Source organism: Lygodium microphyllum, chromosome 5, assembly GCF_053477565.2.
Source record: "Lygodium microphyllum isolate KBCC chromosome 5, Lygodium_microphyllum_v1.1.10, whole genome shotgun sequence".
Lineage (NCBI taxonomy): Eukaryota > Viridiplantae > Streptophyta > Polypodiopsida > Schizaeales > Lygodiaceae > Lygodium > Lygodium microphyllum.
Window position 1 is genome coordinate 51,881,443 of NC_141139.1, and position 18,981 is coordinate 51,900,423.

Sequence of the window (18,981 nt, forward strand, 5' to 3'; positions counted from 1 at the left end):
GAGAGGAGAAAGAGAGAGAGATCCGTCTAGAGCATTTGATACCCATAGTCAACACACCGTGGAAAATACAAGCACAAATTGACATTGAATTATGGCAAGAAAATCCACCACAAAACAATAGTTATAATACTCGAGGTAGGATTTCAAAGTCTTATTGATTTCAATCGGTCATGGATGCCATACTATGGGTGGGTTGCACTCACTAAGAATAGGATTGGCGATTCACCTCATCTTCTCTCCATCATCAATAGAATTATCCTTTACCATTTACAACTCACCCACCTTCTCTCCACACTATTGCACATTACAATCTCTATGAGGGCATGAGATTGGGATCTCCAGAGATACGAAAGCATGATCTCTAGCTTGATGGTTGTATATATACTACTACTACTCATGGAATAAACCTTAAAATAGTTATTATGCTCAAATATATGCTTGTTAGAGTAGAAATTTGTTCCTAAGACTATTCTAAGGAAGAAAGAGGGTTAATGATAAAAGAGTATCCTTCCTTGCAAGTGATTTTATGTTATATTTATTAATTAAAATTGATAGTTGAAGATAAGTTTCCTAAGAGATCTTCTAGTGATGTTGTTTTAGTTTTGTGAAGCATATGAATGATGCTATTTTAGTTTTTTGTATTTGTCTTTTTAAGAAGAGATTAATTTTTTTGGAATATTCAAAGTTATTTTTGGATTTAAGTTATGAAAAAGGAATGTTTTTCATACCGATAGGCTGATTGCCTTTGTTGTATACTTGCGTGGTGGAGGCTAGGACAAGCGCCATGTATGAGATGTCTCTTTGCAGGAAGAACATTATGCTAGGAGGCATAAGTATGCTAGGGCTCTCTAGCCATATATCCCTTAGGTTTGTTGAGGATCGGCCTAACCCCTATGAGCCTAGGATGAGCTTATTGTAAGGTCCTATTTATTTTTCTCCCTTTCTCTCCCTCTCTCATTTCCTCTCTCTCCCTCACCCTTACCCTCTCTTTCTCTCTTTCCCTATTAGGTTTAATGATTTTTCTCTTTTTTTCTCTCTCCTCTCTCTCTCTCATTTCCTTTTCTCTCTTTCTCTCCATCTCTAATTTCCTCTCCCTCTCTCACCTTCACCCTCTCTTTCTCTCTTTCTCTATTAGGTTTAATGATTTTTTTCTCTTTTTCTCTCTCCTCTCCTCTCCCCTCCCTCTCTCATTTTTTCTCTCTCCTCTCCCTCTCTCATTTCCTTTTCTCTCTTTCTCTCCCTCTCTCATTTCCTCTGCCTCCCTCACCCTCACCCTCACCCACACCCACACCCTCTCTTTCTCTCTTTTCCTATTATGTTTAACATATTTTCTCTCTTTTTCTCTCTCCTCTCATTCTCTCATTTTTTCTCTCTCCTCTACCTCTCTCATTTTCCTATTATATTTAATGTCTCCCTCTCCCTCTCTCGTTTCCTCTCCCTCCCCCTCTCTTTCTCTCTCCCTCCCTCTCCCTCCCTCTTTCTTTCCCATTTCCTCCCCCTCTCCCTCTCCCTCTCTTTCTCTCTCTCTCCCTCTCCCTCCCCCTCCCCCTCCCCCTCTCTTTCTCTCTCTCTCTCCCTCTCTCATTTCCTCTCCCTCCCCCTCTCTTTCTCTCTCCCTCCCTCTCCCTCCCTCTTCCTTTCCCATTTCCTCCCCCTCTCCCTCTCCCTCTCTTTCTCTCTCTCTCTCCCTCTCTCATTTCCTCTCCCTCCCCCTCTCTTTCTCTATCCTCCCTCTTCCTTTCCCATTTACTCCCCCTCCCCCTCTCGCTCTCCCTCTCTTTCTCTCTCTCTCTCCCTCCCCCTCCCTCTCCCTCTCCCTCTCCCTCTCCCTCTCCCCCTCTTTCTCTCTCATTTCCTCTCCCTCTCTCAATATACACAAATTATAACAAAAAAAGTAAAAGAGAGAGAGAATGCACTCTCCCTCCCTCTTGTTCTCTCATTTCATCCCCCTCCCTCTTCCATTTCCTCCCTCTCCCTCTCCCTTTCTTTCTCTCTCTCCCTCTCCCTCTCCCTCTGTTTCACTCCCTCTCCCTCTCCCTCTCTTTCTCTCTCTCTCCCTCTCTCATTTCCTCCCCCTTCCTCTCCCATTTCCTCCCTCTCCCTCTCCCTCTCCCTCTCCCTCTCTTTCTCTCTCATTTCCTCTCCCTCTCTCAATATATACAAATTATATAAAAAAAAGTAAAAGAGAGAGAGAATGCACTCTCCCTCCCTCTCCCTCTCTAATTTCCTCCGTCTCCCTCTCCCATTTCCTCCCTCTCCCTCTCTTTCTCTTTCTCTCCCTCCCTCTCCCTCTCTTATTTCCGCCCCCTCCCTCTCCCTCTCCCTCTCCCTCTCTTTCTCTCTCATTTCCTCTCACTCTCTCAATATACACAAATTAAACCCTAAACAATTAAAATAAAGAGAGAATGGACTCACCGTAAAGTTTCGAAGGAGGATTTGGTGGCTCCTCTTCACGACGGCCGGTCCTTCTCTTCTTCGCAAACGACGGCGGCGGTGGCAGCGATGGCAGCGGTGAGGAGCCTTCCTCTTCTCCTTCTCTCACCCTCCTCGCAAAACAGTCACTCTCTCTCTCACTCTCCCTCTCAAAAACTTTCACGAATGCCCAAAATGAAACATGCTTGAGTTTTGGCCCGCTTTTTTTTCTCTGTGGGCGATGCCGCTATTTATCGTCGCTAATCGGTGTCGCTATGGCCTAGTTTCCTTGTAGTAGTGGCCAATTAGAAGATTTTGCGGGCGTACGATGGATGGAGTGCTTCAGCCAATCCACTACTTGGAAGGTACTACCCAATCTATATCGTCAATACCAGACGAGACATACAGTCTTCCAAACCTACCTACAATCTTGGAGCCTAAGATGGAGGAAATGATCAATGCACTGATTTCTATGGATGTCGAGACTTCTAATCCGCTGAGAGAGGAAGCATCTATACCATTATATGATGGGTGCCGAGTATCTCGCCTCAAGACACTGCTTGCACTCCTAAGTATGCAAGCAAAATACAGATGGAGTGATGTGAGTGTGACCGAGTTATTCAAGTACCTTGTATGTACACTTGGTTGATTTCTTTTCAGTACTATCATTAAAAATACTTGTGCTTTTTCAAGGTGTTTTATGATTTTTTTCAGGTTACTGAAATATCATATATTACCACTTGCAAATACAGTGCGTGAGTCTCGTGATGATGCACGATATTTTTTACGAAAGCCTAGTATAGACTACAACAACATCCTTGCATCTATCAACGATTGCATACTGTTTCGAGGAGAATACGAGACTATGGAGACATGTCCAAAGTGTGGTGCTCACTGGCATCGATAGGACTTGCAAGGGCAAACCATCCCTCAAAAAGTTCTTAGATACCTTTCGCTTATCCCCTGCATAAACCACATGTTTTGTATGTCTGACATGGCGATCTTGACAACATGGCATGCATAGAATAGGTCCACAGATGGAGTTCAACGAATATCAGCGGATTCACGCGCATGGAGCCACATTGACTCTACCTTCCCAGGCTTTGCTCGAGAGCCAAGGAATCTTCGGCTTGGTCTTGCAATGGATGGCGTGAACCCATTTGGTCTGCGCTCAACTTCTTACAGTGTGTGGCCTATTGTCCTTGTCAACTACAATATCCCTCCATGGCTTTCTACGAAGAAAGGACATCTCATCCTTAGCTTAGTCATCCCCCCCGGTCACTATAAAGTAAAAAATATGGATGTCTATCTTTGTCCATTAGTTGATGAGCTTAAGATTTTGTGGCAAGAGGGGGTCACCGTGCAAGATATGAGCAAGCGCGATGGTCGACGGTCTGCCAATATTCGATCCGTTCTCATGTGGACGATGCATGACTTTTCGGGATTCGGAGAGTGCTCAGGTAAATAGGCTTCCATTCTCATTGGTAATATCTATATTTTATCTAGTTCAAGTTTGTATTCACTAGATAGAGATGTTTGAATAGGTCAGGTTACCTCACGTTATCATGCATGTCCATTGTGGGGGCCACAGTTAGACTCCCGAAGGTCATGAACCATGAAGAAGATGGTATATCAAGGACACACTGCTTTCTTGCTAGAGGGTCATGAACTCACGGAAGGTTTTTGATGCCAGGAGGCATATTCCACGGTGGATTCCGTGCCACGGTGGATTCCGTCAGGTTTTACGGTGGATTCCATAAACTTAAATGACCGGGGCTCATACACAAAGAGGATTCTTTGTGCGAGAAGTTGATGGGGATGCCTGTCCTTTTCGGGCGTTTCATTAATTTAGTGTGTACATGGGTGATTCCATAGCGGGTGATTCCGCAAAATGCATATTAAATTAATAAACGTTTATGAGTTTAGAGTGCGTACTCGTAATAAATTAAGGTTAGGATTTATTTCTAACCAGTTGATTTATTTATGTAGCTGAAGACTGCTAGGTATTCACTTTTGTCGGTTTAATTGTATTATTTTACTAACGATTGTGAATCCTTTAGTTGATGTGTAGATATAGCAGTAGTGGCAGAGGAAAGCATTGGAGTCTAGCGAGTATTCGACCTATGGATTATATTTTGATAGACGCCATGCCTATATTTTGTTATGTCTATTGAGACATCGATTATTTATTATTATTTTGTATGCACCCATGCGCACAGATATGTTATTTCTATTTGGACATTGAGATTGGGCGTGCCACACTCTATGGGCACCGTCCATTAGCTTTATTTCCTATTTTTGTAGAAAGCAAACTCAAAAGCTAAAAGCTTGTCATATTTTTGTAAATTGGGCTATTATTGAGCATGAAGAATGAAATATACATAAAATACATGCTTTGTGAAGCGCTCACACAAGGCATGGGGGGAGATTGAACCCAATTGGTCTCTTGCTTCTTGTCGTTCATGCTTTTACATTGTTTTTTGTGCAAAAAGGTAGAGTTCATTGTTCTTGGGGGCCTTCTGGGATTCACTACGTGAGCATACCGTGACCGATCTGCATACCAGTGGTATCAGAGCGGAGCTGAGATCAAGAGCTTCCAATCGCTACCCATCTCGTGCGAAGGTGGAGCTCGAGGAACGATCGGGCTCTACAGTCAATCTCATCGTGAACCGTCGATACAGGCAGACTTCTGGCGATCAAGAACCCGTGTTTCTACTCTCAAATCGCGAAGGACCAGGTTGTGTAGGCGGAGGACCACGCAATCATCTTCTTCATCAAGTCGTGGAAAAACTAGAGATAAGATTTCTCATGTCATAATTAATTACTACAACAAGGCTTAAGATTAAGCTTGGAAGCTTTAAAAAGCTTCAAGCTTCAAAATTTTTCAGTCGTGGTATCTCAAGAGCCCCCCGCGTTTTTCGCGACGTCACAAAACGCCCCCCCCCCCCCACGAAATCTGACGACGGCCACATTAAGCTTTTTAAGCTTAATCTCTTAAGTCAAAGCAAGGTTCTGCAAGTCACACAGCGCAAGAAAGTCACCAAACTCTGGGTCCTGCGCATCAAAAGTCAAGTCCTGCAAGTCCACTGGAATCAAGTCCTGTAAGTTCATCAAGTCGGCCTAAGTTCTACAAGTCTGCAACTCTGCAAGCCGGCTAAGTCTGCAACTCTGCAAGTCAGACTAGTCAACTAGAGTCATAACTGACTAGTGCTCAAAACTCCTAGAAGGGCTGTTCCTGCGCAGAAACTCTGAACTGGAAAGTTGCTCGTGGCAAAGTATTCTACCCATCTACAAGTTCGCTGAAGTATTTTCAGCAAACGACGAAGGAAATATTGCAGATTTTTTGAAAATTGAGAAAGAAATACCCAAAAATACATAGCCTTGTAACCCCGAATTTGAGCTACACTCATCCCGCTAACCTGATTTTGAGTGAGAAAGGTTTTTTGAGTTTTACAGGATGATGACCCCACATATGGATGATCCTATGACTGAAGACGACCTACCTGAGCCTACCATGGAACAAAAGCTGAATCTAATCATGCTGCAATTGGAAGAAGAACGAAGAGCTAGACAAGCATTGCAAGCGCAATTGACAAAATTACAAAGAGTGTCTACCGACAAAGAAGAACCTCAAGCTGAAGATTTGATTCGATGTACCATCGACGCCACTCTTGAAGCACAAACCATTTGCAAGGAATCCAAGATAAGTAAACGAAGTTTCAAATTTTGCACTTTCAATGGCATACGAGAAGGAAAGACTGTTTTATCATTCATTAGCCAATTTGATGACTATTTCCATGAGGAAACTTATCCAGAAAAGGATAAAATCAAGTGTGTTACTAATCATTTGGTAGACAGAGCATCACTTTGGTGGACTGTAGTACGCAAGAGCATAGAATGTCCTGCTACTTGGGAAGATTTCCAGAAGAAGTTCATGCAGAATTTCCTTCCACCGTAATTTCATGAGAAGGCTATCAAGCAATGGGATTTACTTCAACAACGGGATCGTGAGCCTATTCCACAGTATACAGAGCGTTTTTGGAATGCACTCCTACAGCTACGCATGCTTGAAGACGTACCAGAGACGACACATAAGTGGAAGTATATGTCTGGACTTCTTGGACATTACTATGCTGAAGTGAACATGTTCAAGCCTGCTACCCTTGAAGACGCCATCTCCTTAGCTCACGACACTGAAGATAAGTTACGTGGAAGAGACAGACGACCACAGCAATTTCAAGCCAATGGTAATTATGGATCTAAACAATTCAATTCCAATTTTAGAAGGTTTAATCCAGGTCGTTTCTCATCACCATCTTTCCGTAAGAATTGGGCTAAACCACCTGCATTACCATCCAATGTCAATCCAAATCCTAAGCCTATTCCACAAGCAAATCCAAATGTACCCAGACTTCCAGCCATTGCAAATAATGTAACCAAAGCCAAGCCAATAGTATGCTATAAATGTCACCAGCCTGGGCATCTCGCAGCAAATTGTCATTCAAAGAAGCCACCAACACATATCAACTATCTTGGAGCCATGGACAAAGACGAGCATGAGGATATGCCTAATTTCAATAAAGATGAGGATGATACTATTACTACTTCAGAAACTTTACCAGGTATGCCTACTCCACATTCATTATTGACTATGAAATGTTTGGTGCATGGAAAGGAAAGAACTATCTTGCATGATGACGGTAGTACTCATGACTTTATTTCAGCAAAATTGGTAAAGGAATTGAAATTACAGACTGTACCTATGCATTATCGCATAAAAGCTACATTTTTAGGCACTAGGTACAATGGTACACAAGAAGTTCAAGATTTAGAGATTCAAATTGGTTTATACATTGAAAGAAGAAATTTCTTAGTTGTCCCATTACAGTCAAGCGACATTATTTTAGGAATGCCTTGGAGACACCAGCATAATCCAAATATAGATTATTTCACACACACAATGAATATTAATTTTCAAGAAAAATCTATTACATTATATGGTATGCATGCATCTAATATTTTTCCACTGCTTTCGCATACTCAAGCAAAACGTGCATTACGCAAGAGTACTAAATCATATCTCATTTGGGTGAATGAATTGCATGCAAAGGAAAATCATATGCACCCTAGGCATAAGGAATTTCTTGCATATTTTAAGGACTATTTTGCAGAAGACCTACCACCAGGTTTACCTCCTTCACGTCCAGAAGACCATAAGATTGATTTAATCCCTGGCACACAACCACCTTGCAAAGCACCATATAGGCACAATCAAATAGAGCAAAAAGAAATCCAGAACCAAGTTGAAGAATTACTAGATAGAGGCTTAATTCGACCTAGCAGTTCTCCATTCGGTGCACCTGTACTCTTAGTCAAGAAAAAGAATAATACCTATCGTATGTGTATTGACTACCGAGCTTTAAATAAGATCACTGTAAAGAATCCTATACCTAGAGTTGATGACCTTATGGACAAACTGCAAGGGTCTTCTATATTTAGTAAAATTGACCTTAAGTCAGGATATCATCAGGTGAGGCTAGATAAATTTGACATATTTAAGACTGCATTCAGAACACAATTTGGCCATTACGAATTATTAATCATGCCATTCGGATTGACTAATGCACCTGCCACTTTCAGTAGAATGATGAACCATATCTTTTTGAAATATCAGTACTGTGTGATTGTTTTCTTTGATGATATTCTAGTGTTTAGTCAAAGTGAAAAAGAGCATTATGAGCATTTATCATTAGTTTTTCAATTACTGAAAGAAAATCAATTGTTTGCAAATCCTGAAAAGAGTGAATTCTCTAAGACAGAAATTGAGTATTTAGGTCATATTGTATCAAAAGAAGGAATTAAAGTTGATCCTAAGAAAATTGATGCAATATTGCATTGGCCTGTTCCTAAAAACGTGCATGAGCTACGCTCATTCCTTGGTCTTGCTAGTTTCTATAGGAAGTTTGTACGTAATTTTTCATTACTTGCTTTACCATTAACCAAACTTCTCAAGAAAGGAATTGTTTATCAATGGACTGAAAATCAGCAGAAATCTTTTGACTTACTGAAACATGCATTAACCAATGCCCCTGTTTTACAATTGCCTGACTTTAATAGAACATTGTTTGTAGTTGTGACCGATGCTAGCGGATCAGGAATAGGAGCCGTACTAATGCAAGACAATCATCCAATAGCATATTCTAGTTCTAAGCTGAAACTCTCTGAGTTGAAATATTCCACTTATGACAAAGAACTATTAGCAGTTGTACAAGCATTAAGACAGTGGAAACACTACTTAATGGGTTCAGAATTCATGATAAAGACCGACCAGCAAAGCATTAGACATTTACTTAGCCAACCCCAAATCTCTGACCGTTATATCAAATGGGCTTCCTTCATTCAAAGTTTTCATCCTATCATTCAATACCAACCTGGAAACGAAAACGTACTTGCTGATGCATTGAGTAGAAGACCTGCAATTTATAATATTTCTGTCATATCTTTTGATTCTTTGATTGCTATGAAAGATACATATCACCAGGATATTACTTTTCATTCTGATTGGTAAAAATTAGTTCAAAATAATTTCATTCCTGTTGATTCATTGTCATATAATGATGGATTTATGTTTTTTGAAAAGAGACTGTGTGTTACTATTCCATTCCGATCTTTTGTTTTGAATGAAATTCATTGTCCCCCATATCAAGGTCATAGAGGTATCATATCTACATTACGCATGTTAACTGAAGATTTTTATTGGCCGCATATGGATGCAGATGTATCTAATTTCGTTTCTGAATGTCTGATTTGTCAAAGAATAAAAAGATATCATGGTAAATAGTATGGATTATTAATGCCTTTGTCTATTCCATCTAAACCTTGGGAACATATTTCTATGGATTTCATTACTGGTTTACCAAATACTAAATCTAACCATGACATGATTTGGACAATTGTAGATAGATTTAGTAAGCAAACATATTTCATTCCATGTAAGAAAACTTTAACAGCATCACAAGCAGCACAATTATTTTTGAAAACTGTTTTTACGAACCATGGATTGCCAAAAGTAATTATTTCAGATCGTGATTCTAGATTTTGTAACAATTTTTGGATTACACTGTTTGCAAATCTAGGCACAAAGATTGATTTCTCATCTACATTTCATCCAGAAATAAATAGACAAACAGAAGCCACAAACAGCACCATTCTAGATCTTTTACGTGCATATACTATCTCTAAACCTCAGACATGGGACACTCATTTACATTTATTACAGTTTGCATACAACAATACACCGCACACATCTACAAAGAAAGCACCTTTTGAAGTCATTTATGGATATAGATTATCTACACCTGTTACATCTTTGTCTAATAGAATTCAGAGTGCTGATGATATTGCTACTATGCATAATAGTATTTTTGATGAGGTTAAGGATATGATTGCTAAAGCCCAACAATCATATACCAAACAAGCCAACAAGAAAAGACAAGCCATAAATTTCAAAGTTGATGATTATGTTTGGCTGAGAATAGAAAAACGTAGACTGCAAAGTGTAGATAGACATCCAGTTGTCAAATTAGCTCCTAGATTCTATGGACCATTTAGAATCATTCATAAGATTAATGATAATGCATTCAAATTAGAATTACATCTCATTGGAAAATTCATAATACATTTCATATTAGTTTATTGAGACCATTTAGAGGCCAATTACCTATCCACCCTGTTTATGAAAACCCACCTTTATTAGAGGAAGAGACTAAAATACTTGAACCAGAAGCCATCATAGACACTGACTACATGACCACTAGAACTGGCCGAAGGTATTCTAGATATCTAGTAAAATTTAAGAACCATCCTGTAGAGGAAGCACAATGGATGCACGCTAGAGACTTAAATACTTTCCCCACTCTGTTAGCTCCACATTGAGCTAATAGCAATTGAGGTCAATTGCTATCCCACCCCGGGGGTATGATGCCAGGAGGCATATTCCACGGTGGATTCCGTGCCACGGTGGATTCCGTGAGGTTTTACGATGGATTTCGTAAACTTAGATGACCGGGACTCATACACAAAGAGGATTCTTTGTGCGAGAAGTTGATGGGGACGTCTGTCCTTTTCGGGCGTTTCATTAATTTAGTGTGTACATGGGTGATTCCATAGCGGGTGATTCCGCAAAATCCATATTAAATTAATAAACGTTTATGAGTTTAGAGTGCGCACTCGTAATAAATTAAGGTTAGGATTTATTTCTAACCAGTTGATTTATTTATGTAGCTGAAGACTGCTAGGTATTCACTTTTATCGGTTTAATTGTATTATTTTACTAACGATTGTGAATGCTTCAGTTGATGTGTAGAGATAGCAGTAGTGGCGGAGGAAAGCATTGGAGTCTAGCGAGTATTCGACCTATGGATTATATTTTGATAGACGCCACGCCTATATTTTTTTATGTCTATTGAGACATCGATTATTTATTATTATTTTGTATGCGCCCATGCGCACGGATATGTTATTTCTATTTGGACATTGAGATTGGGTGTGCCAGACTCTATGGGCACCGTCCATTAGCTTTATTTCCTATTTTTGTAGAAAGCAAACTCAAAAGCTAAAAGCTTGTCATATTTTTGTAAATTGGGCTATTATTGAGCATGAAGAATGAAATATACATAAAATACATGCTTTGTGAAGCGCTCACACAAGGCATGGGGAGAGATTGAACCCAATTGGTCTCTTGCTTCTTGTCGTTCATGCTTTTCCATTGTTTTTTGTGCAAAAAGGTAGAGTTCATTGTTCTTGGGGACCTTCCGGGATTCACTACGTGGGCATACTGCGACCGATCTGCGCACCAGTTTTCTTGGACGGCCTCCAACATGTATGAATGCCGCAAGTCGGTACGAGCTAAAAATGGTCCACGCACGACGGTTCTCAGTTTTCTACGAGTTGCCATATTGGACCCACTTACAGATCAACCACTTATTGAATCCCATGCATATTTTCAAGAATGTGGGCAGCTTGCTATGGGACCACATCACAGGAAAGAGAGACACTATAGAGACAAGAATGGATTTGAAGAAGGTAGGCAAGATGGAGGCCCTTTGACCGCAGTCAAGTGCTGATGGTCGCGTGCAGCTACCTCACGCTCCTTGGGTTTTGTCCACTAAAGAAGGGCGCATTGTGAAGCAAATAGTCAAGTCTATCCGCACTCCGACAGGTATGATGCATTTTCTCATGTCTGCATTTTCTAAAGACAACCAATTATTAGGGCTAAAATCCCATGTCTGGCATAAGATATGTCAAGTTTGTACTATGAATGGATTGTAATTGGCGTGCGCATTTTTCTATTTGGAGTTTAGCCATTGTTCATAATGCTTTCTCATTTGTGGCGGTTTGTATTACTGATTGCAATTGTAGGATGCCTTACTCTAGAAATATGTGGGGCCATTTCTCTTCACCTAGCACTCATTTTCTTGGAGATAGATTTTAATAAATGATAAACTTCAATCCCATGTCTATCCTCTATGTGTTCAAATGCCTCCTATCTTAATTCTTTCTTCTACGTGCATATTTTCATTAATGAAAATTTTAAATGCATGTTGTCATAAAGTATTATCAAGAAAGAGTATCTTATTTTAGCTATTATTTGTAATATTACCTACACAATTATATGTGCTATTATATGCATGTTTATTTGTGTCACTATACATTTGTTTATGTGTGCCATTCTCAATTGATAATAGATGAAAGGTACAAAATTAATGTATTATTTGGTGTAGTTGTATGTGTGGTCTTGTACTACATTCTAGCAAATGCAATATATTCTAGCAGAATAGAAGCTTATCTAAGAAATAAAGTAGGGTCAAGTAAAATATTTCTTTCATGTGTAAGAGAAAAAAAACTAATCTAAAAACACTATGAAAAAAACAAAGAGAAAGAATAGCAAAGAGAAAGAGAAAGTTCAAGAGAGCTTGAAAAAAGGAAGTAGCAAAAGAAAAAAGAAAATGATGAAAAAGAAGAAGAAGAAGAAGAAGAAGAGAGAAAAGAGGAGAAGGGAGAATGTACACATGGTTTTGAATATGAAGAAGAACATCCTTCTCTTCCTGATTGGTGTATCCAATACTTTTTTACTTGGAGAAAGAAGGAAATAGCTCCTCTCCTGTGTCTCCATGTTTTTGCCCTCTAAGTACTTTTCTCTGTATTTGATCTTTCAGTAGTATGACTTTCAAAAAACTTAATGTGACTACGTTGTGTTTTATAATATTTTATATACCAAGTGCGTGTTTAAATTTGTGTCTACAACCACCAATAAATGTAAGTATAAATGTGTTTGAAAAATCGTTCTTAATTTGGAAATACTTATAAACATGTCTATAAATTCTCATAGGATTGGTTATGAATATACTCAAAACTCTGCTTGTAAATGCATTCGTAAAGTTGCTCAAAAACTACTCATAAACTTCCTAATAATCATGCTAGTAAACATACTTATAAATATATTAAGACGAGTCTAGAGGTGCAATTTTAAATGTGAATAAGCAAGTTGTGTGCATCTATGGTTGGCCTTAAACATGGGTTAATGGTGGTGAAACTATTTAGTGCATTTACAAGTGTATTTAATTGTTTGTGTGATAGTTTGTAGTAGCTATGAGGATAAACTTGATTATGCTTTCATTGTGTTGTAGTGGTAGAGTATTAACCAAATTTGAAAGTATAGCTAATGATGATACTATCCAATATCCATGACATTTGACTAAGAGCAAAAAAGTCAACAATACCTAGAAAACAATACCTATGTTCAACAACGGATGTGCATGTATAGCCTAGACTAGCTTTTACATTTGTCTTACTTATGTTCGTCCACTCCCCACCACCATTTATGTAAGAAAAACACAAACGAAACTACCAAAGCTATAAAATCACATGATAAAAGAGTAATAAATGTTCAAATTCTTCAAGGAACTTAAGAAACAAGAAGTGGAGAAGTAATAAGAAGATTAGAAAAATACCCAACTTTGGTATTGAAGAAAAACCTCCCCCACTTCTTTGTCAATTCATGTAGCACTCCTTTTCTTGGAGAAAGATTTTAATAAATGACGAAATTCAACCCCATGTCTATCCTCTATGTGTTCAAATGCCTCCTATCTTAATTATTTCTTGTATCTCGATATTTTCATTAATTAAAATTATAAATGCATGTCATCATAAAGTATTATAGAGAAAGAGTATCTTATTTTAGTTGTATATTACCTACACAATTATCTGTGCTATTATATGCATGTTCATTTGTGTCACTATATATGTGTTTATGTGTGCCATTCTCTATTGATAATAGATGAAAGCGACAAAATTAATGTATTGTTTGGTGTAGTTTTATGTGTAGTCTTGTACTACATTCTAGCAGGATGCAATATATTCGAACACAATAGAAGGTTACCTAAGAAATAACATAAGGTCAAGTTAAAGTTTTCTCTATTGATAATTGATGAAAGGTACAAAATCAATGTATTATTTGGTGTAGTTATATGTGTGGTTTTGTACTACATTGTGTTTTAGAATATTTTATATACCCATTGTATGTTTAAACTTGTGTCTACAACCACCACTAAATGTGAGTATAAATGTGTTTGAAAATTTAGTTTTAATTTGTAAATACTTATAAACATGTCTATAAATTCTCATAGGATTGGTTATGAACATACTCAAAACTCTTCTTATAAATGCACTCGTAAAGTTTCTCGTAAAACTACTCATAAACTTCCCAATAAGCATGCTAGTTAACATACTTACATATTCTATATTTTAAAGTCACATAATGCAATTTTGAAATAACACGATAAGGAAACAAGGTTATATGCTTGAAAGTTGATGCTTATTTTTTAATAAGAAAAAAAAGGTGGTACATCTACGAGTGTGTTTAAAGATTTATATCTATATAATGTTGTGGCGTTGCATGTTTGTTGAGAGAAAGGCATGTGAACCCTATGTATGCAAGAGTGGATAATAGTAGCTGGGTGTGAGTTGACTAGAGGTCAAGGGGAAAGCCTAACCCTAGCCATCCAGAGGCTATTTAAATAGCCTAGATGTCACTCTCAATGTAAGAGAGAGTGTATCAATTGTACTTGTGAATAACTCATTCAACAAGATCTTCTTCTTATACTTGAGCTCTCTCCCTCTTGTGCACACCTTCTCATGCTCTCACTCTAATATTGCAACATGGTATCAGAGCTAGCTCTGATCCAACAAGCTTCCCTTAACTTCATTTCCCACTAAGTGCACAAGAGTATGCTATTTTTCTCATAATACCTCTTTGCCTCCATAGCTGCGTACCATACCCACCTATGTTGTAGGACCTTGGGAGAGCAAAAGAGAGCATTTCAGCTCAAGATTTTTTCCCTAGCTCTTGCAACAGCATCCTAGCATGTGAGACCTAGACATTGGAGGTCCAATACGCTAGTGTTGCACAGAATTGCGCGGGGGTTCATGAAAGTCGCTTGCCACAGGGGGAGAACTCAACATAAAATAATTATCCAGAAGAATTTTAGATTCAAGAAAAACGAGAAAACAAATTCTCTTGGTGCTGAAACTTTAATGTAGACGAGAAGCTTAAAGCTCAACTCAAGCCTCTCACTCAAATTTGTTGACAAAGCTTAGAAGAGACGATGAGCTTAAAGCTCAACTCAAACCTCTCACTCGAATTTGTTGACAAAACTTCGAAGAGGGCGAGGGATAGAAGCTCCACCTCTAGCCTCTCTCACTTCAAGTTGCATATATTTATTCAAGGAAGTAGGATAAGGCCCTTTCCACTACTTACCCCTCTCTTATATAGTTTTTTCAAGTACTCACGTTACGTTTCCTTTTTACTTTCTATGAAGCCTAAGTCGTTAAGGCGCCAAATCAAAAAGCCTGTAGACTTTAATAGCCTTAAAGCTAAACTTATTGTTTCCCACTTGTCTCGTCCACATGCTTTCTTCGTCATCAACGCTGTCATCCTCCTGCCCATAAGGTCAAACTGCAGGCGCGCCGCCAGACCAGGCAGTTGATGTGCTCCGAGATCGCCAGTAGGACCTCGGACATGTGCCCGCACTTCTTTCCGAAAGAGGCCTGGTCCTCGATATGCATCCCGATAGCCCCGCGCTCTACGAAGAGCTTAAAGAGCTTCGCGGTGGCCATGCTGCCAAACCCCATGTCACCGTCTCTGTGATGAGGGATCGGAGGTGCTCGATGAACACTGCCAGCCGAATATGTAGATGGTGTCTAGGTACTTACTCATCTGCGCCACCTGCACCGGGTCCAGACACCCGAATGTCCTCGAGCACGTTCCCCGCAGCCTGATGCTCGCATAAAGGCCAGTCCCAAACGCTCGCAATGTGGGGGGGAGGAGCTCAGATCAAGCCATGGGTAGCATATTCCAGGCATAAAGGCCAGTCCCAAACGCTCGCAATCAAACTTCAGGAGGCAATCTCCCATTCATGTCACTAGTGCTAGGAGATAAAAAAGGCAAGCTCCAAGTTTCCCCTCACAAGAAAATGACCAAGCTGCTGTAGTAATCTTTAGTAATCTTGTAAAGCCTCTTTCAAAACCGAAGTCATAGAAAGCAAAAAAAAAAACGATATGTTGCATCTTTGCAACAAGTGGTTGTGGATGGCAACAACATGCACTTAAAGAAAGAAATTCATCATCACGATCAGTGACACCAAAATCTTAAGGAAAGCGGTTCTTCTGCAAAAGGCAAATAACAAAAATGGTCATCATCAAAGTTTGTCAAGAGGTCACTTGTCCCTATGCAAAATACAAGGTTTGAACCATCTCTCAAGGACTCTCAGGAATCCTTCAATGGGGCTACTGACAGCACTAATGAAGAATAGAGAAGAATAGAGAGAGCATTTTACCCCCTTAAATCACATTGATAAGACAACCTCTCCTTTGTCATTGAATGCCTTTTCTTCAATATTATTGGCACTTCCATGGAAACAACTATCCTTAACATTCTAATGTATATAGTATCCAATCCTTGAACAAGCTCCTACATACATTGTACAAGTTTTGCACGTTCATCTTTGCTTGTGACTTCTTCCACGTTGAACATCAAACATACTTCCTCAATTGCCATTGCCAAAGGATATTACAACTATTTCAGCTTTCCAAAACAATACTTAATAAAATAATCACCATGGCATCATAACAACTCCATTAGACTCGTATATTGTCTTCAAATGTTTTATTTAGCCAAATCCGCCTTGCACAAACTCTATGAGGAGTCTTGGGCCTTCTTTTGACAAGAGATGCAGCTAAAGTTTCACTTCCATAGTAGAGAGTATGTTTTTTGTCACTACAATAAGTTTGCAATCTAAATCCTATATTAAGTTACATTTTTATGTATAGCCCAAGGTGGTGAGCAATCACACATGCAAGTTGGTTGGCATGGGGAGACATAGCTTCATCGCCACTTTTGTAAGTATATGCTTACAAGATCTGATAATATAGAGATACTAGCTATAGGATGTATAAAATAAGAAAAAAATATAACTTTGGATCTATTCTTGTATAGAGCAAAGAATAGGATCATGCCCCCACTTTAGAAAATATCGAGATGGCCACACACTACAAGATACATGCCTCATACTGACATTCACAGCAATGCAAATGTTCATAAAAAAATTTACCCCCATTGTCACTAAAAGCGTTGGTATAAACATCTCTATAAAATCATCGCAGAAATAGTCACTATTTGCATCATTATATGCATCGATATTTGCATTGCAAATGCGATGCATATAGTGACATAGATAGCAATGGTTTGCAACGTACATAGCGATGTGTGTAGAGAAATCAATGATGCTAATAGCGACGGTTATAGAGAGAAAAAAGAATTAATATTTTGTAAAGAAATTACATGTTGGGTATACAATGGTAAGGAGCACAAAAACTACTTGAACCCACAAGACTAATAATTCATAGAATAAGTACACGACTAGTGATCACAACTCATCACATTAAATGGAACCATGGAGAGAGGAGAGTCAAGACAAACATGATATTCTATATATATTTATCCCAAGCTACGATTTTATACACAAGATGATAAGTACATCTAAGGAATAGTACATGGAAGATGCTTACATAGATCACTTGACTAAAAAAGAAGAGAGTGTGGTCTCCAAAAATTTAAGCGCAAGCTACAAATCTTCGCCATCAAAAAGCTCATCCAACGCAAAGCATCATCAAACAGGCTCTGCAAAATGAAAAACTACACATCACTTCACCATACATAATGCATTTTACAAAAATATTGACTACGTACAAGAAATCTGATTGACTTATTGGATCACCACACACGTACAATCGATGAGCGTACCGAGACCGTGTCTCTCTGCATATTAGGTCTCCAAACCTATGGGATTGGAGTTTGTGATGGAGTGCTGCAAAGAAAAAAAAAACAATTGTTAGAAACACAATTGTTAGTACAAGTGATATTGTAACAACTCCGAAATAATAATACGCAATTCGCATATGAATGCCCTCTTAGGTTAGGATAATTATTAGGGATAGTTTTTTTTTAAATTGGAAAAAAAAAATTTAATTCCCTCCTTCCCCAGCTGACTGTCGAGCTCGGGAAGAGGGAGGGAAGGGTGGATACTAAGCTCCTTTTGCTGGAGCTTGAAGGGGGGGAGACACATGCGCATCGACATGTGGGGGAGGGAGGATCTTATCCCCTCCCCTATTTAAATCGGGGATGGTGGGACGATGAGGGAAGACACTGCCAGGAGATACTCTGATTGAGTGAAGGAGAGAAGAGAGAAGATACTCTACGCTAGCAGCCGTGAGGTAGAGATCAGAGAGGAGTGGACGCGACACTGCAAGTCCTAACGCTGCGAACTGTCACCATAAGCCAAGAGGTCGCCGCCATCTGCCACCAAGGTTGCAGCCGCAGGAATCACACCGTCGAGTCCCATCTGTCGACTGCTTCCACCCCGACATGCTTCTTTTTAAGAAGCTCTAGAAGCTTCTAATGGGGGGGGGGGGCTCTATAAGCCCCCTTTCCCCCCCAAAAGAAATTTTTGCCTCAAAAAGGGCCTTCATCTGACCCTTAAACCCTTCTTCCCACCCTCTCAAAAATTCCCCTCATATGAACTATTAAAGCTTTTATTTCCCCCCCCACCCACACCAAAGTCCTCCAAAGGGCTTATAGGCCCCTTTTCTCCCCTTACCTTAAATCCTCCTAAGGGCTCCCTTAGGCCCCTTCCCCCCCCCCCCCCCCCCCCGATTTGCCATTGAAGGACCTTTAAGTGGTCCTTAAGCCCTTTCCCTCCCATGAAAAAGATTCCTTCTTAGCCCTTTTATACCTTCGTTTCCCCCCTTTTTCCTTTCAGCCAAGAGTTATTTTCCTTCCCCCCCCTGGGATTCAAGCTCCTTCTTGTGCCCATTCGTAATACCTTTCAAGTGGGTTGAAAACCTAATTACTCCTTGATTTAACCCCTCACTAGCGGGTTATACATTCTCTTTCCTTCCTTTTCCGATCCATTAAGACCGTTTAAAACCCTCGCGAGGTTTAAGCACCCCCTT

The 18,981-nt window shown here is 39.5% G+C and overlaps 1 long non-coding RNA gene across 1 annotated transcript; it reads right to left on the minus strand.

The window, feature by feature from the left end:
• Window positions 1–17,483: 17,483 nt before the first annotated feature.
• On the minus strand, window positions 17,484–18,401 carry LOC148035824 (uncharacterized). The gene is made up of 3 exons (XR_015690999.1): window positions 18,229–18,401; window positions 17,759–17,837; window positions 17,484–17,650 (listed from the first exon to the last, which is right to left on the minus strand). It is a non-coding gene; the product is annotated as an uncharacterized LOC148035824 (long non-coding RNA).
• Window positions 18,402–18,981: the final 580 nt, after the last annotated feature.